At 36.7% G+C, this 26,856-nt stretch overlaps 1 protein-coding gene across 7 annotated transcripts in view; it reads left to right on the top strand.

Moving 5' to 3' along the window:
• Nucleotides 1-26,856, top strand: part of PCDH9 (protocadherin 9) — a 932,607-nt gene that overhangs the window by 705,861 nt on the left and 199,890 nt on the right. The gene's annotated exons all lie outside the window — the stretch shown is intronic.

Here is a 26,856-nt window from a genome sequence, read left to right as displayed (position 1 = left end):
TGTTGTTGGGAAGTCTTTTTTTTTCCTTTGAACAACATATTTCAGAAAACTTTCACATTCTATTTGTGCTGCTGCCTTCAACCACTAAGTTTACTACATAACACTAGAAACAACTAACATTTTAGGATCTAGCTAAAACAGGATCTTAGGATCCAAAGAACAATGCTATTCATTTAAAAAAAAAATAAAACCTCTTTCTCAAGGTAATTATTATACTCAACGGCAAAGGGAATTTGATTATTAATTTATGAGTATCTAAGTAGTTTTATACTTTCTATTTACTTTTATATATTCTCAATATTTGACCTTAAAAAAAGTATAACCTGTGAGATGTAGAAAGGGGTTCAGTAGTCAATATGAGAAAATAGAAAAGTGAGTTAAAATTAAAAAAAAAAAGGAATAGATTGATAGTCTGGAGCATATCCACAATTATCTGGAAACAGCTGGTGCCCTTTCACCATTGCTTCAAGTGGAGGCTCCGGTTTTATGCCTCTCTGCCAGAAATAACATCAGTCCAGAATCCTCGAATGCCAGCAGCACAGAACTACCAGGGTGTTGGGTGCATGAGGGTACAAGTGGCCTCCTCAGCCTGTGTGAAGATGTGTCACTAAGACCATGGGTAACCTTCTAACTTTTCCATAGACACTTTGAGGTATGCATATCTTTAAGCTACTACATCTTATCTGTAGTTAAACCATTTTCTAAAAACTAAAATTAGTTCTCATGCTGTCACAGTGTATTACACTCTTAAAAAAAGCTTTGATAGCCAAACACTAATAACAGGTAGAAAGAAAAGTGAAAGCCATGGTGAATGGCTACTATGATATGGGGGTGATCAATCAAAGATGAAATGAATCAAATATTTATATGTTTGGAACAGAAAAGAACACTACAATTAACTGCTAAGAATGTCGAAAAACATTTAAATTTGTTTCTTCATTTACGACTCATTTTCAGTGTCTTAAATGTTAAAACTCATGAGTCTAATTGTGAAGCTTTTCTAATCCTTATTTGGACAACTGATATGCTGACATATAGGACATGTTTAACCATAGAGATCTCCAACTTACGAAGTAAACACAAATAAAATACCTTAGGTTGGATGAAACAGAGCAATTAGAGATGTATAGACATTTTCCTCATCTTACAGAGAAAGAAATTGTAACCCAGAGAATTTAAGTTAATGGGAGTCTGTAGCCTAAGTCTCTAAGTTCCTTTTTTGTTATTATTAATTTATAATTACATGATGGAAATCTAACTTAAAATTCCACAGACATGTTGTTTTAATGCTTCACTAATTAGAATGTATAAACAGCATTTAAAATTTTTTTAACGTTTATTCATTTTTTTTTGAGAGACCCGAGAGCGAGCTGGGGAGGGGCAGAAGGAGGAGACACAGAATCTGAAGCAGGCTCCAGGCTCCACACTGTCAGCACAGAGCCCAAATCCAGGCTTGAACTCACAAACCATGAGCTCATGACCTGAGGCGAAATCAGCATCTCAACCCACTGAGCCACCCAGACACCTCTAAACATCATTTTTAAATGAATACTATTTAAAACCTCAAATGAAAATGTGTTCTCCTTGTTCGTTTGTCCAGGAGCCTTCTTATATTTTACAGGTGTAAGGAGTGGACCACCAAACCAAATGAATCTCAAAACATGATCTATATTTCTTAGAAGAGCCGCTAAAATTTAGAGGAGGCTTTTCGTCTTTTACTACACATTCTTGGAGTAAAGAATTTCAAGTGAAGGAAAAAGACTCATACCATAACAAGAAGATTGCTTCTTGAGATGTTCATAATATACAATCCTTTTATTTTAACCTTATGTCTTGTTGGTAACAGTGCTTTCCACCGCCAGGTTGAAAACAATGATTGTTAATCAGCTCCCCATATATAACTTTTAATGAGTACATCACAGCAATACACTGAGATTAAATGGGGATAAAGACTGTTGTTTTCTTGTACTTGATAGGTATAGAGGGCAGCATCCTCCCAGTCTGAAAATAAATGCAAAAGGGGAGCTATCTGTTATCAGCAAGTTCTCATTTGTCTTTTGTTCTTTAGACCAGAGTTCTTATCACCACCTGAGTCTGATAGAACCAATATTACCAAGAAAGCAGGGGACAAAAGGGATCAAAGACAGGGGACAAAGGAAGCAAAGACAAAAAAAAAAAGTTTCAAAAACAAAACAGGGATTTTGTTTTTACCTCCAACACTTTATCATTTAAAGTTATTTTTAAAGTCCTTTTTCTTAAAGCACTCCAGTACTATCACGATAATGAGCATGGGGAAAACAATGGAGGATTAAAAACCACAGAGTTTTTAACATGAAGCATCTAACAGCCAGGCCTGAAGAAATAGGAGAAAATATTGGTAGAAGTCAGTGAGTTGCACTTAAAGGTAGATAAACACTTCAAAAGAGAAAGAGATTAGTAAAGTATTTCAGAAAGCAGTGTTCTCCCCAGAGTGAGTTCTCAGAATGATAATGATAATGCAACCAACATCAGCAAAGGATTTAGTTGTGCTATAATTGCATAAAATCTCTGATTTGCTCACTATCAGTTTATTTGCTGGTAAGAAGAGAGGGAAAACTGTGTTGGTGATATTAACCAGAATTTTATGGTTTCATTCATCAGCAGGCATATGGAAGTACCAATTGTATTTGGAGGATTCTGCTAATTTCTAAATAGCATTTATTTTAGCATGTATGGGATACTAGATTGAGGAAAAATAAAGACTTTTTTCTTTTTCTTGTTAATGTGACAGTTTACTTTAAAAAAAAAAAAAAAGATACCACAAAGACACTTAATAGATAGCACAAAGATAAGAATCCCCCAACTAGAGATATGACTATGGAACCAATCTACCTCAATTAATAGATATCCAATACTCAAAGCCCTGCAGTAAGAGAGAAGTAAAATGTTACTAAGTCAGCATTAAGTTTTCATCTCATTTGAGGTGGTTTCAGGAGATAAGCCACATACTGTCTAAAAGTAATGAAGTCTGAAAGGTAGGCCATTGGGAATCCTTGTCACAAACACATATCTTCTCATGCTCTGACAGTATTAATAATTTCTTTCCATAGACAAAAGACCTTCAAAACCCTGGGCCATATCAGGAGGAAGTGGGAGAAGCTTAAAAAGAATTTAAAGTTAAAACCTGTACTTGAATTTGAAATTGTAAGCAGAGAAGTTATTGCTTATTAAATTCCGCTAATAGTGATTGACAATAACAAATTATCAGTATAACTTAATTACATTTGTAGGGAGATAAGAGAGTGTGTGTGTGTGTGTGTGTGTGTGTGTGTGTGTGTGTGTGTGTGTGTGTGTTCAGGGTATACTTTGTGAATGCATTGTGTGTATATTTATGACTCTTATAAAAGTTTTGTTTGGATCATTGAATTCCTGCAAAAGGGAATTTTTTTTTTTCTGAAACAAGTAGAGTCCTTTTCCTCCTCCCCCTGCCCATAGTATGGTAATATAAGTTTTTTGTAGTATGCAGTACTATCTTGTGCTTATGTGGTATTGATCTGTATGAGGAGCCTTTTCCTTTATATCTTTGTTCTGTAATGATGGTATATATCATATTTTTATGACACAGATATATACTACCTACTCTATAAGACAGATAAAAGAAGAAAATGCAAATGAATCGGTTTGATCTATCAGATACTTTTGCAGACAGAAAAAAAAATTTAAACAAACTTCTTATAATAAGAAGAGATTGCACAATATTCAGTTCCAATACAATTTTATTGAGTATTCGAGAGACAATCAGATTTCATTACATCTCAACCAACAGTGTAGTTGTTAGTTTTAGGAACAAATTTGACTCTACCGACGTGCAAACAAAAAGAGAGAGATACAAACCTTTTTGTTGCTCAGAAAACTTCATACAAATGGTAATAAAAGGTAGTTACTTTTTCTCTGAAATAGTTCACTTTAGTGCGATAGGTTCTATTTTCTCAGCTGTCAGTACTATTATTGGCGTAAAGACTGGGTGTATAGCTAGAATTTTCCAATTCCCTTAAGTGGGGATTCTGTGTCTGAAGAAATGGTGCATTTCAAGTCCTTTTCAACCTGTCAGTATTTGAGAGTTATTAACTTCAACTTCCTTTCTGCCTTTTGAAATCTGACACTGATTTGTCCCATATTTCCCAGAGGCCTCTATGTGCAATTAGCCATTGGATTCACTGAGTAATTACTTCATTTTTCATGTAAAATGCTCTTGATTTATTATATACTTGGGAGGCAATGGCAGAGATAGGTCAACAGCAGTTAGAGGAGATTAAAGTAGATATTCTATTTAACTGTGGAAGCCATCAATCCCCATAAGTCCGCTAGCGAAGAGCAAGAAGGGTGCCACTCAAAGTTGAACAGTGGTTTTCTAGGTGAATTTGCCACTGCTTTGAAAATCCACTGAGTAATGGGAGGACATTTTTAAAACTCCTACCTTACAAACTTATCTAAGTGAGTAGTGCAATGATACATCACTTAGGATAAATTCAAGAAAAAAATGTTTTTAATTCGCAGCAAGAGTTTTACAGCTCTTCTAAACTGTAAATCAGTGCAGTTTTACTGTTTAAAAGGAAAAAAAAGGAGGCCATTGTTATATTCTTCCTGCCATCCTCTTAGGAGAATTTTGCTAGCGGTTGCTGTGCTAATGTAATACTTTTCTAAATGGATTTTCCCTGTCTATGGATAGGTTACTCTGACTTAAATAAATGATACTTTACAGGGTAATACAAAAGGTATGGCTGGCTTAGAATGAAGAAAGGTTGTTTCCTTTTGACTAGGTACTCACGGTTTGTGTGTAGTTTTGTAGTTGATACTGTACAGCTGAAAATTACACTTCACTTGCTTGGGAAAACACATTTTAGCAAGATGCCAGTACTTTGTTTCTGTGTGTACAATTGCACTATCACTAGGAGCTTCCTCAGTAGAGTAGTTTCCTTCTGTGGGGCTGGCATCTGAAGAGAGGATAATTGAGTGACCTTGTATGGCTGGGGAGGAATGCCGGGTCGGAAATGGAAGATTCCCCTGTGAAGGGAACTGCTGAGAGTTTTCACTGCACAAGATAACAAAGCAGGGGTGGATCTTTCAAAAATTATAAAGCTAGCTCCAAAGGCACTGGACTGCCTCTTCCTCTGCCATTTCTGTTTTTATAGTTCTAATTCTAGTCATTGAGAGAAGGTGAAATTGCTGGAAGGAAAAAAAAAAAAGCTATTCCTTCAGGGTTGTCACCATTTACTTTAACAACATATTAGTTATTATTGCTGTCATTTAGGGTTTTTTCCTATAATCACATCTTCACCCCTCTTACTTTAGAGACTACCTCATAATAACTCACCAATGGAGCTACTGTAATTTGATTCATTTTAGCATTTATTTAGGGACGCATATGGGTATCTTTGAACAATTGATACGTGTATGCATCATTGCTGCATTTGATAAGTTATCTCTAATAAATGATCCATTCTTGTCTACTTTCTTTTATCTTCAACTTTCTTTTCTTTATTAAAATTTTTTTTAATGTTTATTTATGAGAGAGAGACAAAGTGTGAGTGAGGGAGGGGCAGAAAGAGAGGGAGACACAGAATCCAAAGCAGGCTTCAGGCTCTGAGCTGTCAGCACAGAGCTCGACGCAGGGCTCAAACTCATGAACTGCGAGATCATGACCTGAGCCAAAGTCGGACACTTAACCAACTGAGCCACCCAGGTGCCCCATATCTTCAACTTTCTTATACATTTTGGGCCATCATGTCAAGGTATGTTTAAAAAGGTAATAGGGCAAGCAGGTTTCCTTATGTAGGTTTTACCATATGGAACCTCATCAGTCCAAAGGGAACTGAGTCTATGAAATAAGAAGTCCAGAACCCTGGACTTTCTACTGTGGAGTGTCAGCACCATGTCCCCACACGTTCCTTAATACGGTCGCCTATTTTACATAAATTGAAAGAGAGGGGGCAGAGATGAGTGCAGAGAAAGAGAAACCAATCATCTGTAGGTCAAAGTAGTGGGAAAGATTTATATGTAACATACTAAACGATGAGTTCAGAGAGAGAATTCTATCTTTAATTAAAAGAAATGACAGGACAATATTTGCCAGTCTGGAATTGTCTTTTTAGTAGCTTGAATAAAACAAGGCGGCCGGCTGTGTTCCACCCTGACACTTACGGTAATTTGGGAATGATTACACACGGAAAAATGGACAAAACTAACAACATACGTCTTACATAGTCAGATATTTTCCCCAAGGAGTGTCCAGTGAGAGTGATGATGTTTTCTGAAAAGCTCCTGTAGAGGATTAGTGCTCCTTGTTTTAGCGTCCCAAAACAAAGCCAGCCAAGGACTGAGGAAATCCCAGGAACATTCATAGTCAAATTCCAGAGCCACTGCAAGGCCCCCCTGCTCAAATGTAGCTCAGGCAAGCAGGGAATGGCTCACAGTCCTTTGATGCACCTTTGCTTGCACCAAAAGCAATCATGTAAGTTTATCATTTACAAGCAATCCAAAAGACAGACAAGTTCCCTTATTCACACAGATTTTGTTAAAAAAAGTATTCTAACTTTTAAAAAAAGATGTGACTTTGAGATACTCTTGCTGGGGATGTGTTAAGTGTGTTTTGAGCTTCCATTCATGTGAAATTTGACATTGTTGTTTCAAATATTCACTTCAGGTATTTGTTCCAGATATTAGGTTTCCGACATTCAGAGAAAAACCAGAGTATCAAAAGCATCTTGGATGTTAACTCCCAATGCGATGAGAACTGATCTCTTTCAAAATACTCATAAAATAAGAGGACAAATTATGCCAAAATAAAGAATATTAGTGATTCAGGAGAGGAAGGAGGAGAGACAGGGAGAGAGATTTCAAAGCATTGCATACATTTAAAAATACACGGAATTTAAGACTATCACGATTTTTAGGCAGTCTAGCTTGGCAACATTTCTGAACTTTGAGCCATACAGATATTCCTCTTCTGGGGAATCTTCATTCTGACAAAATTGTTAATCAAAATATTTGTGCAAGACACAGGACTCTTATTTTTATCTTTTATTAGCACCACAGGATCACAGTCACTTTACATAACATTTGTAACTCAGACCTCAGGTGTTCTTTCTTTATGCTTGTTCAGTTCATAATTAAAATAAATAGCATTATCTCTTCTCTAAGGCACTTACAATAGGGAAGCTCCAGTTAGTGGAAGCTTTCTGCCCTTCTTGATAGGAATTGAGAGGCGGCTTTCCGCTTGCGGCTATTATTTATTTTTATTGAGCACCAATTATGTCCAAGCCTGGTGCTCAGTCCTAGGAATAATAAGGAATAATACTGTCATAGCCCCTTCTACTGGGGGAATCAGACCGATACTCAATTAAGTAGTGAACATAAGAGCTTTGAAAGGGAAGAGCTGTGCAGTGGAGGTGTAAATAAATGGAAGGATTTAAGTACCTTTTAGGAGCTAACCTCCAACAGTTAAATTGGGTGGAGTGAGGGACTGGGTTGTGAAAGCAGACAGACCAGTGTTAACTTTCAACACACCGAAGCAGAAAAGAGAAGTGAGCAATACAGGAGGATTGGAAAGAGGTGGCAAATTAGGGGATTTGCCTACTGATGGTGTCCATTTCCAAGAATAGGAATGGCCATTTTAGAGAAGACAGGAGATTGGCGTAGATGAGGGGTTACAGAGAGCAAGGGAGATTTAAAATGCTGCTGTAAAGAAGGAGAATGAGAGGGAAAGAGAGAACTAGCAGGCACTGACTGGCAACACTAAGGAGATAGGGCTGAGGTTAGAAACACGGAATCATTGGGACACTAACATGCAATTCTGGGATTTTTCTCCTGAGGCATACAAGGGCACGTGCATCTACATGTGTGTATATGCACACACCCACAAGCACACACACACACACACACACACACACACACACACACACTTCAGATTTTTAGTAGAGATTGCCAGCTATGCTAAAACAGGAGCAAAAGATGGAATTTTTTCAATATACTGGGGGTATCTACATATTTTGTGTTAAAAATCATATTCTCTATTTTAAGAATGAATATTCTCTACTTTTTTTATTGCTCCGTTTATATCACGATAAACAGCCACATGTGGGCTTCTATTGGCTTTACCAGAAAGCTCACGTAACCACTTTAGCCCTTTTTGCATTTCTCAACAGTCTGAGTTAACATTTGGAAGGATAGGGTGGGATAATCAAACATTCTCACTTCTGTTCCTCTCCTTTTGGATTGCCCTTTTGATAGCTTTGCATTTCCAGATTTCTCCAAGTCATTTTGCAAATCCAAATTGTGTTACCATTAACACTCCCCTTTTGCTGACAAGAAGAGAGTTTTTAACTGGTCTTGAAATTTGTCAGATTTGCCTGTACCCTCTTTAGATATTCTTGAACAGAAAGGGTGCTGCTTATTTGTTCTGGAATTATATATAAAAGCTCAAGCCATACAAGATTCCCAAATTAAAATGCCAGGCTTCCATGGCAGAATAAAGATCGACACAAAGGGAAAAGTCATAAGAAAAAACAATCTGATACTTCTGATACAAATGGGATGCATATTCCAAAGGAAATTAATAACCATTTATGATTATAAAACTATGAAGATTTATCATACATAAGATGCTTTCAAAGTATTTTTATTACTTTCAATTTGTTTGATTTTAACAGAATAATTATTACAATTAGATTGTAATAAAAGATTCGGAGTTTATCTCAGCAAATCCATGAACTCATTAAAACCCTTCCCACTACCTATGTAGTTTTTCCCCTCAGTTCTCCACCTGAGTTCTGAATGATTAAGCACATTAATCATTATTTAGCATCACTTCATAATGGGCTATATTGACCTTGATTATCAGCATGGATTATCAGCAATGGAGGTTTCATTGCTGTACACTGAACCTCAAGTATATAACCCAATTCAAAACTTTTTGATTGTTCTTCTAGGTAAATCATTTTCTATTTAAGTGTCTTTCAAAAGTTGAAACTTCTAAGAACCATTTTTAAGATGTCCCCCCACCCCACCATGATACATGCTTTTGTTTGTTTGTTTGTTTGTTTGTTTGTTTTACTTCTGTGCCAGCAGAGAAAGCCAGGTGATGAGAGTGAGTCTACAGGTGCCATCACTTGATCCAATCATGTTCATAGTGATAATGATGATGATAATAAAAAGCATCATTAACTTAATCTCTTCTCACTCCTGACTTTACCTCTTTTCCTGAATCCAACTCCCCCAAACTCTTGTGGACTGCTGGGCATGTGCATCCTTTTCTCCAGTCACTGTGCTTACCATATTATTCTTAGATACAAGTTAAGTTCATCTGAACTTACTGGGGGAAGGAACTGTGCTCTTGGAAGGCACATATCATCTGTTACTTGAGCATATGAATTATTGTCATTATCTGCCACAGTGTTACCACTTGGCAGTTTCTTTTTCTCATGTCAATTCTTTTCCTTTACTTCACTTTTGGGCAGTTACTCAGCTCTGTTTTTCAGATCCTCATCTATAAAATCTTGCATAGGGCAAGTGCTATGTAATTATAAGTAATGACAATGATGGCACTGGGGACGATGATGGTGGACATTTCACAGAAAGGCAATGGTGCAGGAAAGGCGTATGAGAGAGTGAGTTAACTTTCAAGAATGCTGATGGTTTTTCCCTGGACACGTTGCTATGACTTCACCTAAAATCATCCTTGCTTTTAGGTTATTTTGAAGGAACACTCTACAAGTAAGAGGAACACAGCACACTCTCTCCCAAGATTATAATTTCAATCCAGAAACTAAATGAGGTTATTACTGTCCTCATAGTTAAAATAAGAATAAGATGTTTTAGGAGTTTCTTGTAGCTGCTGTAACAAATTACCACAGACTTGGTTACTTGAAAACCAGAAATTTCTCCTCCCTATTTTTAGAGGCCAGAAGTTAGAAATCAAGGTGCTGGAGTTACTGCACTCTAGAAGTTTTAGGAGAGATCTTATTCCTTGGATCTTCAGTTTCTATGGGAAAGCACATGTTCTGTGGCTTGTGCCTGCCTTACTCTAGTCTCTACCTTCATGGTCACATTGCTTCCTCTTCTTATTTCTATGTGTCTCTCCTCTCTGCGAGTCCATTCTAAGGACACCTGTCACTGGATATAGGTCCCAACTGAAGAATCCAGGATGATCTCATGCCTAGATCCTTAATTTCATTTACAGGGATCCTTTTCCCAAATGAAATCACACTCACAGTTCCAGAGATTTGGATGTGAACATACCTTTTTGGAGCCATGATTCAACCTCCTGCAGATATACTTATGTCATAAGAGGCTATATTTCTAAATAACTGTGAAATTACCCTTCTTAATCCATATTGAAGTTACTTAATCTCTTTCCTTAATTCTAAAAGCTACCCAATCCTAAGCTAATGTCTTAGTCAGATCTCTTCCAGAAGATCTTCTCTGGTCACTCAAATTTATATCAGGCTCCCATTTTTCCATGTTAATAGCATATATTGTCTGTTCTGCTTATGTGTTATTTTAAGGTTTGAGGCGTTAGAAGAAATTCCATACTGTGATCCTATTCCTTGATATTTTGATTTTATTCATCTTCAGAAAGGATTCTGTTATTGACATTTAAAAACATTCCCTAGGTAATTTTTGAAGTACAGACAAGGTATAGGAGACACTGTCTTATGCAATAATTCTTAAAAGTTTGGTATCAACTTTTTCTTTCAAAATCTAATGCTAGCTATTGGATCATCCCCAGAAACGTGTGTATATATATATGTATACACACAAACAAAATAATGTATTAAAAATGCTGAATGTATGTGTGCTCACATATGTCCATTCAAGCCCTTTCACACAGTCACAAACTTAGACCTGTATTAAAAAAAAAAATCCCTGAATAATGAGTGGTTTTTGTGAATTGTTTCCTATATCAAATTTTTCTAGAGCAAGTCCCACCAATTAAGGTAATTCTTTTTGGACCAGTTTTGCATTTTGAGGATTCAGTCACACTGTGGCTTAAACCAAGCCTCTCTGTTAATACAAATGTCTCACGATGGCATACCACAAGTGTCCGGAGGCCTGAGTGATATAGCGGGCTCTTCCCTGTTTTCACTCATGATAACAATATCAGTGCTCCTACTGAAAGGAAGTTTCTTTTGACAGTTTTTATAAAATTGAAATTCTATGTTAGCTGCCTGTGATAGGATCTATGATGTTCATAAAAGCAGTTTTCTTATTCCATCTTCAAAGAAGTGACTGTGTTTTGAGTGACTGACAGAGAGCAAGATTCTACATCATGTGGCAGAAACTACTGACCTCATCATGGCCCATTTCCTTTCAAATTGTGCAGGAAAATAAATGATGAAAAAATGTGAAGGAAATGTTTCCGAAACAATCTTTCATGTTTCTAACCACTTTACACAACACATGGAAAGGCTAATACTGTATTTTATCTCGGTTAGTGAAATGCATAGTCATGCTTTCCACTGAGGAAAAAAAAAAGATTTAAATACAGGTCTTGGTTTAATTTAGAACTGATTGCTCATTAATCTTTGGAATAGGTATGCAAGCTGTCTTCCAAATGAAGGGGATGCTGTTGGCCAAGTACCCTAAACCCTACTGTGCTGTTTTCAATTTGTTTTTCCATATGATATTTAGTCTTTCATTCAGTGTTTAATACTAAACATTAATGGGGAAAATATTGCTTAATGAGCTGTTGTGTTGGGCAGAATGGAGTGAAACACGCCTCCTTTGCACGAGCTCGCCAGCTTGTGCCAGTATTTAGATAGTGTCATTAATCATGAAGCATTTCATTCTCCTCTATCCTGGAAGACAAGGGTTTCCTGATGTCATGGAAACAGGCCCTTTTAAAACTGGTTTTGAATCAAGACATAGGATACCTAAGTACAAGACATCATATGGTTCAATTACTGTGAGGCAAATGCCCCATTTAGGGTTCAGAGGTGCTTCTGTTGTGGATTTTATTAGTTCTAAACAGTACAGGTCCAGAGTTAAGAACTCATCAGGCCAATTCACAGGACCTAAAAATTCTGCCATTAAAAAAGACTGTCTAAATAATCAGATACCTGATAGATGAATTCTTAGGGCAATGAGTATTAAAATAAGCTTGTGGTCCCAAGGAGACGACTTTGCCTCATAGGTTTTCATGTGGCTTCCGGACTGCAAGGTGACCTGAAGGACAATTGCAAAACTAGCACTGGAGCACACGATACCTGGCAATTTCTGACCTGATATTATCTCCCACACACAGTAATGAAAAAAAAATTAAATGTATTTAGTTCATGTTCAGATTACTGATTTCTTTTATTAACAGAAAAGAAGGCCTAAGGAATTTCAGGACAATTATAAATTCCAAATTAAATGGGAGAGAGAGAGAGAGAGAGAAAAGTCATTATATACACATTTAATACAAATTCAGGGGAGTCTGCATTTTACTACCTAGTATTTATCAGTTTAAGAAGTTAAAGGGGAAAAATGCTAAAATAAATAATAGTATTAAGGATGAAGAAAGGACATAGAGAGGTGAAGTCACAAACACCCCTATAGCCTCTGACTGCTGGGAGACACGTTGCTCCCTCTCGTCATCGCTAATAGTCAGGAGAGGACAAGGCCTCCTCACTTTTTTGTCGTGAACCTATTTGGGTTGCTGCTTTGGCAGCAAAGGACAATCTGAGTAATAGGAAATATGTGTCAGTCAAAAAAGTTTTATTTAGTGTAATCCCTTGTCAGTAAAATGTGAAAGTGTAGATTCTGTTTTAACAGACTGCCACTGTTCACTCAAAAAGAGAAGCTCCGAACCTTTGAATCCCGGCCATCTTGGTTTATGCAAGGTTTTGCAATGGCCTAAAGCCACTTCAGTCTGCAAAATTAGAAAAATTCTTAACAAAGTTTATATAATTGATAATGTTATTGTGTCGTGCAAATGTGGATTAAAAGGCTCTTTAGTCATAGCAGGATTGGAACCTCTGGTAGGGAAGCAAACTAGCCTGTGTTTTGTCTGTTTCTTTCATAATGCCTAGTGAAGGTCTGAAGAGGATTCATAGACTAATAAAATCTTAGGGCCAAAAGGACCTTTGGGATTCTCTAGACTAACTCGTTTTTTATCTTTCAGATATGGAAATTAAGTCTCAGGGCTGTAAGTGGTTTACTCAAGGACATACTGCTAATTAGAAACAAGCCTGAGATTATAAAAAGTGTCCTTCTGACTCCTCATTGATGGTCAGTTTGATCATCGCAAAGCTTTTGCCCATTTTTCTGTCACCAGTTACATATGTAACCCAATTAATGGTGAATTCAGCCAATCAGTTGTACTGATTGGCTACAATAATACACATTCACTCATGTAGGAGTTATTAGCTAACTGATTTTTTTAAAGGGTTTACATATATGAACTTATTTAATCCTTACAGAACCCCAAGGGGAATACACTATTGTCATCACCTTCTTTCCAAATAGGATATCAAAGCACTGGCAGCAGAAGTAACCCATCTAAGTTCATGGAGTTCAAATACTCACTCAGCTTTCCCAAAGCACAATGTTACTCCCAAGTGGCTGGGTCCACTGAGGTTCCCAGCCTCAAACACAGACTATGCCTAGAAACAGGCATTTCCTCATGAACTCTGACAGAAGTTTTTGTTATGTCTGGGTCTCCAGACAAAATTTCCTTTATTTCAAGTAGTTTTACTTCAGAGATCTTTTTGCCCTGATTGCCTCTAGGCCTCTGTTGGGACCACTGGGTTCTTTACTTTCTTCTAGTAAAGACACTTGCCCTAATTTCAAATAATGGGTTAGGGTTCTGGTCCCTCTTACCTTAAATGTTTTAAAATTCTTTGTAAAAATGGATTGACCTCTCCTTGAATTCTCGTGCTCTTCTTCCCCTGGGCCTCCCACCAGCTCAACAACACCATAGAACAAGGATTTTAGAGTACGGCGAGTCAAAACTTTCATTCAAATAAATTCATATTCCTCCTAAATTTACAACCTTCAGGTGTTTCCTCTTGAACCAATTATCTGCTTTGAGGTGACTAACTTCTCACCCTTGATGTAAGTAAACTAACGTAAATTTTGAATACCTCAAAGTGTACCATTTAATGTCTGCTTAACAGCCCCAGTCTTGTACATACAGGGGTCTATCTCCGTAATATTAATTAATATTTAATATATAAGGAAACATTTTAGACAGATTAGATAATATCAGCTTAGATTAATACTTAAATCTAGTTTTTATTTGGGAGAAGATTTTTCCTTAGAGTCAGAAATCAGCTATTGTTTCTAAATTTTACTACTGAAATTTTTAAAGGTATTATTCTATTGCAACTTTGTTTTGATGATATAGGAAATTAGGATTGGATAGAATTTGCCAGTTTATCTCATTGGGAATAATGAATGCCATAATCTGGAATGTATTTATCCACTCCTTTATTCATTTAATTATTCATGCATTCATTCATACTTTTTTGTCATGTCTACTTCCAATATGATTTTATTGTACATAATTTTTTAAGTATAAAATATTAAAAAGAAGAAAAACAGGAATTATGTATCAGAAGAGTGAAGTGCAAAAGTGTGGAGAGCATGACAGGAAGGAAAATGTAAAAGTAGCTACTAAATTGAGCTTTAATATTAGCTCTGGGTTTGCAGAAGGCCAATTTTAAAAGGGAAGGACAGTGGATTGGGTAGCAGTCATTGTTTAATAAAGGGAAGCATAGCAGTTCATTAGGAAACACATACTTTTCTTTAATGTTGAATTCTGGGAAGTATTTCAACATGAGCTTTTAAAAGAAGCTTTGAAGAACATAGTGGATGTTGTCCTTGTTGCTTATTATTATTATTATTATTATTATTATTATTATTATTATTTTAAATTACAGAGACTTCCAAGGATGCCTGTTTCATTGGAAAAGCTAAAAGCATAATTATTGTCAAAGGTCCTCAAAGCTATCTTTAATCCTACAGTTACGCAGCCCAGTTATGTAGTACTCTGGTGATCTCACTAGATAAAGGGATCAAGCTTAGAGGAAATGTGGTTTATGCTATAATTGAATTTCTTGCTCTACAATGATTTAATAAATCAATTAGGTATCAAGTGTCCAATATGTCCCCTGAGCTGCATGAGGTACTTTGAGGTCACACTCAAAATACAAGTTTTAAAAAATTATTCTTAATCTCAAGTATATTACATTTTTGTTAGACAAATACACTTACTGAAATTAAAGAATGTTGGAAAAATACAGTTAAATATTTTTTATGTTCTCTTCTATATTAAACGTAGTTTACCAGGAGTTAGCAAACTGTCAGTAAAGGCCGGATGGCAAATGTTTTAGGCTTTCCTGGTCATAAAAGGCTTCATTGGCAGCTACTCAGTCCTACCACTGTAGAAGGAAAGACACCATAGACAATACTAAACAAATGGCATGGCTGGATTTGGACTGTGGTACTAGTTTGCAAACCCCTGTTACAGAAAATAGCATTGAACTTAGTTCTAAACCATGGGACACTGACTGCGGATGTGTTTTGAATTTAAGGGAATAGAGATCCTTAAGTAAGCAGATAGCTGCCAAAGGCTTTAATAAAGAAGGTGAATTAGAACATGTCCTGAATATGCGGCATCTGGGTGGCTGCATTTATTTTGACTCTTGATTTTGGCTTAGGTCATGATCTCATGGTTTGTGGGATCCAGCCCCATGTCAGGCTCTGCCCTGACAGCGCAGGGCCTGATTGAGATTCTCTCTCTCTCTCTCTCTCTCTCTCTCTCTGCCCCTACCCACTTGTTCTCTCTCCCGCCCTCCCCCTCTCTTTCTCTCTTTCAAACTAAATAAACATAAAAAAAAAAAAGACTGTGTCCTGAATAGATAAAATGGCAGGCACATGCACACAGTGTGTGTATGTGTATGTTGAGAATAAATAGTTTTAGGAGGGTGGTATCTTGTCACCTTGAGGTATGCGGTCAAATAAAGTATCAAATAGCCTCTGACAATAACGGGATCCGTTAATTAAAGTACTGAATTGCTGACAAAGTATATATGGAAATATGTTAAGCCATGTTGGAATGTCTTCCTACTCCACCTTAACATATGTTAAGGTATGTTTTTATTTATTTTAATTTATTATTTATTTATTTAAAAAAAATGTTTATTTATGTATTTTTGAGAGAGAGAGAGAGAGAGAAAGCAAGCAAGGGGCAGGGAAAGAGAATCCCAAGCAGGCTCCACATTGTCAGCACAGAGCCTGACACAGGGCTCCAGCTCACAAACTCTGACATCATGACCTGAGCCTAAATCAAGAGTAGGATGCTTAACTGACTGAGCCACCCAGGTGCCCCTGTTAGGGTATGTTTTTAAAATGTTATTAATAAATACTTGTGAGCAAATATGAAAGGCTTAGGATATCATGTTAGCTTTTTTGCCTTTACAGAGAATTATAGAAAAACAAAAGCACACCTTCTAGAATTATGATTACTTTCTAGGATATTGCAGATATTCGGTAGTTCTCTTGAAGGTCTTTATATCATCTTAAGCTACTATATTCATAACTCTGAATATTTTTGCAAATTGTATCCATTGAACATTGTATATATTTTGCAGACTTTTGCTTTATAAAGTTAATATATGTTTTATCTATTGAATTGTACTGAGGAAAATAAAATTACCTTGGGCTATTATACTAGTTTCTACTACTTTCACGTTGATGAGAGTTAACAAAGAAAGCAACGTTATGTGGGCCAATATTTTCTTCTAAAACTGATGTATTTCAAATGATATTCAGAAAAATTCTTTAAAAAATATTTCATGTTCAAAAAGAACAAAACCAAAAACCAGTGGTCATGGGAGGAAAATGTTACACTGTAAACTTAGAAATTAACGTTAGAGTCATCCTCCTTTGTATGAAAACAGAAAAACAACGTAGATTCCTCAAAAGTGTAACTGATTTTAAGGCTAAATCAAGAATAGTACGACACAGTCAGTAGGTTTAATTTATATGAGGTCATTCCTATACATATAGAAAAGCAATCTCTTTTTGTACCCTAATTTTGTGTTCTCAAAGAAACTTTTATTGCTTACAAATTTGAAATTCGTTATAGGAGGGATTATAAATTTGTTTTACCAAGAATTGGGGAAAATAACAGCAATAAATTCGCTTTTGTGCAAAACTTGTATAGAATGCCTCTACATTATCCATTATCTTCTATCAATTTTACTACTCATTTGTGTTTAAGCTAAAGGATATTTTTAATTTTTCCTTTTTTGATTATGAAAGATTTCCAATATAGGGGAAAATGAAATGCTTATGTACTCACTACCTGGACTTAACAGATATTAACATTTTACTATCCTTGCTTCTGTTTGCTTAATTTTTTATGAAAGAAATAAAACATTATGGAAAGAACATTCTCTCTCTTTCTACCCAGGAATGTCTTTCCATGTATGTGTGGTTTTATGATTTTTCTAAATAAATAGGTATTCCCCAAGCAATATATGATAATTTTTCTTATTTTAAAATTTACCTAGATGATATCATGCATTTATCCTTTTATAACTTTTATTTTAGAAATGAAATTACCTTAAGAACACTTTAATGACAAGAAATTTGATTAGCTGAAGTTATTAAAATACAGTTACTGAACGTATTAGTAACTCTCTCTCTCTCTGATTTGTTGAATAATTATAAACTTGAATTTGTTTAGCCATCAATCATATTTTGATTTCTTACTCAAATATAATATATTGTGCTCATGTGAGCAGAACAAGGTTAATGTGAGTACCTTGGTAATACAAATAAATACATTTATTTATACAAAGCTGGAAATCATGCATTATCTAGAGGGAAACTCTCCATAAATCCTTTCTGAATCTTCAGCCCTTTTCTTCAGTAACTGTGTTACTCATTTTCGAGTGGGGATACTAAAGAACTGGGAATGAGATTGGTAGCTCTCTCACAGAACTTGCAGAATTCCAGGTATAATCAGGAAGCTAATATAGTTTTATGATGATGAAAACACTGTACTTATAAAACAGAATGGAAATAAGTAGATATTTGGGCCCTGAATTTAAACTGAGACAAATGTCTCTGTGTGAAATGGACTATTACAGGTTTATCTTCAATTCATTTCAGAAATACACTACAGTAGACCAGTGGACCAGATAATCACATATAGTTGAAAGTGTGAACAATGCAGTGTAGCCATTCATTGCTTTTACATTATGTAGCAGGCAGAAAATTGGTAAGAATTCAAAATGCCTGTAAATAGCAACCTCTTCTGAATAGAGATTTCCAGAATGCTTACTAAATAAGACAATGGAAACTTGCTAAATCAACTGGTTTTCTTATGTCAGCCACATAAGCACACCTGGAGAATAAATTTTCTGCATTGAATTTCTGAATTCTATATAATATACTTGAGAAAACCTTAATGTAATCTGTTGCCTAAGGCATCTCCTTCTGATACTCAGAAACCAGTTTTGCATGTCTGTCTTCATTGTTTCTACCTCATTTTCCCATTCATTAATTTTTATACTCACACAATTAATTTTTTAGGCATGCTGCCATTCTCTGTCTACATATGAAGAGATACCCTGCACCATGTCTCAGTCCCACTACTAAATGCATTTTATATTGTACAAACTGGGTCTAGATCTTTGAACAAGGTGAATGTCCCAGTAAATGTGGCTAATTCAGGTCCAAAAACATAGATTTTATTGAATCACATTTAGGAACTTGGGATATGCCAGGCAGCAATGTCTTAGCAAGATCAATTTGAGAACTTTGATTAAGTATACAGTACTGTGTATGCCGAATCAAACTTTATTTTACTCAGACCTATTTAACCAGGTTTGCAAATACAGAGTCCATATTTTTAAAGAGATAAATCTCCGCTCAGTCCGAATCCACCTAGTGATTACCAGCTGCTTATTTTACTTCCTAATATGTGGATGTGGGCTTGGGGTCATAGAAAGGAATTTACCCAAGAGTTGTTGATTCAGCTAAAACAAAAATGCCATGTCAAACCTCCTTCTGCTGTTAGTGCTAGTTATTGCCAGGAAATAGCTTTCTGAAAAGGAGTTCTTAAATTTAATCTCCACTTGATTGAATTAAACACACATATCTGAAAAGAGAGTAAGAAGAGGGAAAAAAAAAAGTTATCTCATTGCCAAACTGTTAAAGAATGGATGGACCTTTTGAGGGAAAAATATCTGACTACAACTTATTTCAAGGGCACAGTCAGGGCGTTTTTTTTTTCTCAAGTTAAGAAAGGTTACACACTTGTATTCTGTCAGCCATTCTATTGTTTTCATTAAAGACTGAAGAATGAGAGACCATGAGAATATTCAGCTGCACCTGATAAGATTTTTTTTTTCTTTAAAGATGACCCCAACCTGTAGAAGATGATTTATGAAATCATGGTTTTCATTATTGGACTTGGTGCTGACTGTGTTGTTTTTGATTGATGGGCCTGTAGTTTTTGTCTTCTTTTGTCTTCAGTAGAGAACAAGGGCATAAGAACACTGCTAGCAGATGGATGAAATTATGTAAAAGGTAGCACTATTTAGGGATGGGTCATTTTAAGGAAATGGAGGGGAAAGTATTCTAACACCTTAGATACATAATAAAACATGAGGCTTTATTTTATGTTTTTAAAGTAGATTATTATTTTTAAAGAATATACATAAACCATGGCAGACAATTTGTAAGAGTTTTCATTTGCTGTTGATGAGAATAATACTAAAATGCAAAAAAAGGGAATTGAATTCCCAGATATAAAATCTGTTTATAGACAAACAGAAAATAAATTTGTCTGTTTTTATAGTAGTATATGGGGGAGTGTGTGTGTGTGTGTGTGTGTGTGTGTGTGAGTGTGGGTGTGTGTGTTTGCTAGAGTTAATATTCCTACAGCTTAAATTTCAGGGGACTTTTCATCACATAAACAACATCCAATATGAAATAATATTTTTTCTTATTTTTTTGTAAAAGTAAAGACTGTGTGTATGTGCATGTGTGTATATGTGTATGTGTTCTTTAAAACTTCTCAAATAATACAGGCAAGCCTATAAATTGATGGGGATAGATTTTCACAGCATCAATGGAAATTGTAGAGATCCAGCTAGGACCACAGACAGTGTGAAATATCTTCATTCCCCTCCTTTGCAATACTGTCTGGTAACTCTCAGAGCCTATTCTCACTTGATATTTTGTGCATTCTGATTTCTCAAAGAGAACGTGAAATAAAGTTGTTTAAATGCCACATAGATGTTATCAAGTACAAGTCTTTATACACGATTGATATAATCCATTTGGCAATGAGTAATGCCTCTTTTCTATGAATCATTCTCATTGTATGCATCTAATTCTTTTTCCTTTAATTTTTTTAACATTTATTTATTTTTGAGAGAGAGAGAGAGACAGAGAGAGAAAACGAGCCGGGGAGGGGGCAGAGTGGGGGGGAGACACAGAAATCCAAAGCAGCCTCCATGAGCTGTCAGCGCACGGCCCAACGCAGGGCTGGAACTCACAAACCGTGAGATCATAACCTGAACCGAAGTCAGACGCTTAACTGACTGAGCCACCCACGCGCCCCTAATTCTTTTTTTTTTTAAATTAATTTATTTACTTTGAGAGAGAGAGTGGGGGAGGGGAAGAAAGGGAGAGAGAGAATCCCAAGCAGGAGCTGTCCTGATCGCATGGAGCCTGATGCAGGGCTGGAACCCACAAACCATGAGATTATGACCTGAATCCAAATCAAGAGTAGGATGATTAACCGACTCAGCCACCCACGTACTCTTATATGCATCTAGTTCTTAATGTATCCATATATAGATTTTTGTTGGATAAATTACATTGTTTTCTGTTTCACTAAAAGCTCAGTCAAAAAGTAGGCAGCCATGGATCCAGCCCTAAATACCATAAAAGTCGTGGGACCCTTTTTAAGGATAGTATCTAAAATTATAAATGTGGATATTTATAAGTGTGAATTAGAAAGAGACCTATACAAGGGAGAATCCCTAAAAGTTAAGCTTCGTGAACTTCATGGCAAACTTGCCCCTGCATTTCTTTTCAAAATGGAGTGGAGCTAAAAAGTTATCAAACGTAGGTAAGACCCATCAGTTATGATAACTTGACCAGTCTATACCACGGCCACCACTACCATCATCCACGGAGCAGTGACGAAGCAGTTACAACTGTGGCAGAAGCTGTACAAGGACTTGGCGTTCATGATCTCATTTAATTCTCCTAAGAAGGCTATGAGGCATGTGTGATCTTCTTATCTGCATTTTAGAGATGAGGCAGTTAATACCCAAGGAGGTTAAATCATATGCCCCAGAGCATGCAGCTAGTAAATGGAGGAATAAAAATTCCAATTCAAGTTTATAGGGATTTAGAGTCAATGAAATTCAATAGGACACTATCCTATATTGTATATATACAATGAAAAACAACAACAATGCAAATAATGTAAGCATTTTCATATTTATTCAGAACAGTACTCCAATTTACAGTGATTGTATGTTATATAAATACTTCAGGAATTGCGATGCGACAGATTTAATATCAGAATCTTTCTGGATATTAATCCTGAGAGGAGCACTGGAACGTTCAAAGCTCATCACAATTTCAGGCCTCATTGACACCATTTATCCTGCGTGTTTATTGGAAAGAGTGGTTTTCTTTAGTAAGTAAAGGAAGCATTGCCACAACAAATTTCTTGGCTTCCAAATTTCACCTAGTTGTTTATAGCTAACAAAAATTTAACAGCACTCTGATGAGAAATTTCAGGGGTCATCTGAAAGGTCTACTTTTGCATGCATTTCATCCTCTTAAAAATTCAAACACAGCTAGTCTGTAAGTAGAGGATGTAATGTAAAGATGTTAAAAATATGCCTTTCAAATCAAAGTACGCAATTCAGGGCTTGGCTGCTTTATAAGTGGAAAACAAAAGCAAAATTATTAAATCCCTGAATAGCATGGCAATGCATGTATTTTTTTTTAAACGAGGCCCATTAAAATGCAAAACACTCAATAGTGTTGTTAAGAAAAATGCTTTCATTGAAGATATAGAAATAATGATGCATATTAATAACTCGTAGTTCAGTGTAGCTGTTGGGTCCTGGCTCTACCACTTATAATCCTGAGAGATACCTTGAGACAGAACTTTTCAAAATTGTCTGCTGTACTTTTCTGAGGGGAGAAGAGTGAACAGAAAACAAGGGGAACCTGCAAGTCCAGACCAAATTGATCAGTCTTCATTTGGAAATGCAGTGAAATTTCTTTACCTCATAAGTACATATGAAAATTGAATTCTCCATAACATGCACATGTTGATTTTCATAGAAAGATGTCTTAAGTGTCCAGGTAAGCTGCTTTTTTTTCTTCCCAATCTTCGTGTAAATTTGTGAGTTCCAGGAAGATGTCACCGGGCTCCGCACGAACTGTCAAAGCAGACATTGCACCAGCTAAAATTGAACAGGCAAGGAAGACTTTGTTCAAGATTACTGCAGCACAGGGGAGAGACTGACTGAGGAAACAAAAGTTGGGGGGAGTTTGAAGCCCTGGGTGCGCCATAGGCAAGCACTGGAGGCCACTGTAGGAGAGGTGGATCAGTGGGCGGTGTTAAGTTACTTTAGGTACTCCTGAGTCTGCGGGTGACTTTTTTGTTGTTTTCCTCTGACTGAGGCAACTGTGTTTGCTAATTGCCACCCATCTAAGAAGTTGGGCTCCTAGGCTCCCACACAGAGTGGGATATAGGGATGCTCCCTCCTCCAAAGTTTACATTTAAAAGACATGGTTCCCAGGTCCTTGAGAAAGGCATTTCCTGGGTTGTAAAACTGATAAGAGCCTGGGAGAAGATTTGCAAATATTTCAGAGAAATAGAGAATGAACTCACAATTTCAAGCTTTCTAAAGTAAACACTCTAAGAGCAGGGAGTTCAGGGGTCTAGAGTCAGGAAGAAACACATCGGAAGTTTAGTCAGGCTGAGGGGCCCTTGGTCAGAACTCAGTTACACTATAGAGTCGGATTTGAGAATCTGCTGTCTTCTTTTTGACTGCTACTACAGACCTCCACCTCTTTTACACCTAATATTCTATAATAATCTTTTACAATAGGCACATTTATAAATATGTACAATATGCCAAGCAGAATTCAAACCCATTATGTTTATGATCTCAAGTCCTCACAACATCCTGAGAAGTTTTTTTTTTTTTTTCATTGTCACAATTTACCTATGAGGGAGGAAGCTTGGGAGGTCCGTAAGTGATGGGGCTGGGATTGAATCAAGCTCTGTCTGACACCAAATAGCAGTTTCACAGTATTACCTCCCCAAGAGTTTTTCAAAAGAAAGTAGCTATCCGTTTCTTCATTACAAACATAAACGTGTTTTCATAAAGTAGATTGGATGGCACGACGTCTGTTACTCAATCTTGCCATACGGTGCAAGACAGTGGGAGTGAGTAAGACGACTGGCTAATATGATGGATGGTATTGAGTAACATTATTTGATGTGGGCTTTTTGTGAATATCTCTGGGGTGTCAAGATTCCCTGTCTAATGAAGTCCGGTGCTTGTGAAAAATTGATTAATTGAGTACAAAGTTCTTGTGTACTTACTTGATATCTGCATTTCAAAGTACCTGTTGATACTTCTATATTATGGTTGGTAGCGAGCAACACAAAAATTAAGAATTCAACGTCTGTTATCTGATTAGCACACGTTTCAATGAACTGTTGCATTAGAGAAAAGCACATGGAAAAGAGAAAACACAAACATGTTTTGAGAAGCATGTAAATCAGTACTTTGGAAATGTGGCATCCAGGCCCACAGCCTGAAGGTGGTACACAAAGTGATATATTTCTCCTCTCAGCATGTGGCTGAGAGACCAGGATGGTATGGGGAAGTCATTCGGTTCCCTGGGAGTGAGTGCTGAGATATGATGCTCTAAAAAGGTCTTTACTACTCTGTGATGTAAAACCTTTCTTTTTGAGGGGTGCCTAGGTGGCTCAGTCAGTTAAGCGTCCAACTCTTGATTTCAGCTCAGATCATGATCTCACAGTTGGTGGTATTGAGCCCCATGCTGGGCTCTGCACTGTCAGATTCTCTCTTGGGAGATTCTCTCCCCACCCCTGCCCTCTGTCCCTACCTGGCACCCCCATGTGTGCATGCTGTCTCTCAAAATAAATGACTACACTTGAAAATAAACAAATAAATAAATAACCCCCCCCTTTTTTTTTTAGAATAATAGCCTTAGTTTTCAGAAAGAAGGGTGAAGAAGCTACTTCCAGATATGCTTTCGCTCAGATGGCAATAGAGTGTTGCTCGGTACCAAAGATTCATGACTCTGTTTTAAAATTACCTGAGGACCTTTTAAAGATACATTTACGTAGGTGCCCCTCTAGAAATTCTTGTTCATTTGGACTGGGTGGAGTTTGGGCTTCAGTAATCCTTGAAATCTTCCCAGGTGATTCTAATATTAGACAGAATTGAGATCCATTGCTCTGTATCCTCATAGTTGATGGTAAAACGAACAAACACACGCAAACATTAACCCATCTGTCTCAGGTCAGGAGTATAAGGATATAGCTAACAATTTGTCATTTCTGTGTGAAAGCTCATAGTCTTAGACATTCCAAGTATTTTGTCAAAGCAAGCCATCTCTTCAATATTACATCCCTTCCTACAAGCAGAGAATAATTTGAGCAATATTTACTCCTTCTGGAAAGTAGCATGGTATAATGGAAAAGAGCATTTGACTAGGTGTTCGAAGATGGGGATTCTTATTCTGAATCTACCACAAAATAGCCCCTTTATCAGCCAATTAACAAACTGAGCCTCATTTTCTTCCCCTAAACATGTTCTTCCCTTTTAGATCTAGATTTTATAGATGACTAAATTACAGTAAAAAATCATCTTGACCATTTGCCCAAGTTCATACCTTTAAGAAACAGAAATAAGAATTCCATCCAAGTCCATTTGGCTTTGATGCTGAATAGGTTAAGGTTCATTTGCAAACAAAACCCCTTTAACTTATTTAAATAGAAAGGTGGCTTACAGAATCAGTGAATGAACTGTAGGGGCAGGCTCTAGGCTCAGCTTCCAATAATGATTACCAGGCCCTCTGAGACACTAGCCCAGTCCTGGATTGGGAAAACTCCTGCTGACGTTGTAAGGAGCCATTGAATTACAAAGCTGCTAACAAAGAGAGAGACGCTGTTAGAATCCACACCAACAAAATTGATTCTTGGCACTTCGCCTGTCCTTCACTTAACTCAGTTCTGAATATAAATGTAAGTTCATCTGATTGGTGAAAACCTAAATTTAATGGAGACCATGGTTGCAAAGACATTTGGGAAATGTAGTTTTACCTTTCCACCTTCTGTAGTACAGGAAGGTACAGAGAAGGAGGTAGAATGGATCTTAAACAGCCAATGTACAACATCCACCACAAATTTGTATGTAAGTTTTACTGTTTGTGACTATTTTATGTGCTTGTTCTGATCATGAAAAAGATAATGTGTGAGAAGTCCCTAAAATGTCAGGTCTTTTTCTTTTTCTTTTTAATATGAAATTTATTGTCAAATTGGTTTGACATCCCCAAGAGGTGCCCTCCTCAATACCCATCACCCACCCACCCCCTCCCTCCCACCCCCATCAACCCTCAGTTTATTTTCAGTTTTTAAGAGTCTCTTATGGTTTGCCTCCCTCCCTCTCTTTTTTTTTCTCTTCCCCTCCCCCACGGTCTTCTGTTAAGTTTCTCAGGATCCACATAAGAGTGAAAACATATGGTATCTGTCTTTCTCTGTATGACTTATTTCACTTAGCATAACACTCTCCAGTTCTATCCACGTTGCTGCAAAAGGCCATATTTCATTCTTTCTCATTGCCAAGTAGTATTCCATTGTATATATAAACCACAATTTCTTTATCCATTCATCAGTTGATGGACATTTAGGCTCTTTCCATAATTTGGCTGTTGTTGAATGTTCTGCTATAAACATTGGGGTACAAGTGCCCCTATGCATTAGCGCTCCTATATCCCTTGGGTAACTTCCTAGCAGTGCTATTCCTGGGTCATAAGGTAGATCTATTTTTAATTTTTTGAGGAACCTCCACACTGTTTTCCAGAGTGGCTGTACCAGGTTGCATTCTCACCAACAGTGCAAGAGGGTTCCCATTTCTCCACATCCTCGCCAGCATCTATAGTCTCCTGATTTGTTCATTTTAGCCATCTGACTGGCATGAGGTGGGAATTTGTATTTCCCTGATGAGGAGTGACGTTGAGCATCTTTTCATGTGCCTGTTGGCCATCTGTATGTCTTCTTTAGAGAAGTGTCTATTCATGTCTTCTGCCCATTTCTTCACTGGATTATTTGTTTTTTGGGTGTGGAGTTTGGTGAGTTCTTTATAGATTTTGGATACTAGCCCTTTGTCAGATATGTCATTTGCAAATATCTTTTCCCATTCCATTGGTTGCCTTTTAGTTTTGTTGATTGTTTCCTTTGCTGTGCAGAAGCTTTTATCTTCATGAGGTCCCAATAGTTCCTTTTTGCTTTTAATTCTCTTGTGTCAGGTCTTTTTCAAATGCAAATGGTTACCATCACGAAGTGTCCAAATAATAGGTAACACTCCTTTAGAGCAACATTTATTTAGAAAGTACCATGTCCCAAGCACTATTTTCAATGGTTTATATCAAATAATTTATTTTATCTGTACAGCAGCCTTGTAGACAAGTCAAATCATAGTGGTTAAACAGCCGTTATAGATAACAGGAAATAGAGCCAGGTTTGTACCCATTTAGTCTGCACACTTAGGACCAGTAATCCAATGTCCCTGTGGCAGGCAT

Source organism: Prionailurus bengalensis, chromosome A1 (assembly GCF_016509475.1).
Source record: "Prionailurus bengalensis isolate Pbe53 chromosome A1, Fcat_Pben_1.1_paternal_pri, whole genome shotgun sequence".
In the NCBI taxonomy this organism is placed as follows: domain Eukaryota; kingdom Metazoa; phylum Chordata; class Mammalia; order Carnivora; family Felidae; genus Prionailurus; species Prionailurus bengalensis.
This window is presented reverse-complemented; position numbering and strand designations above follow the sequence as displayed.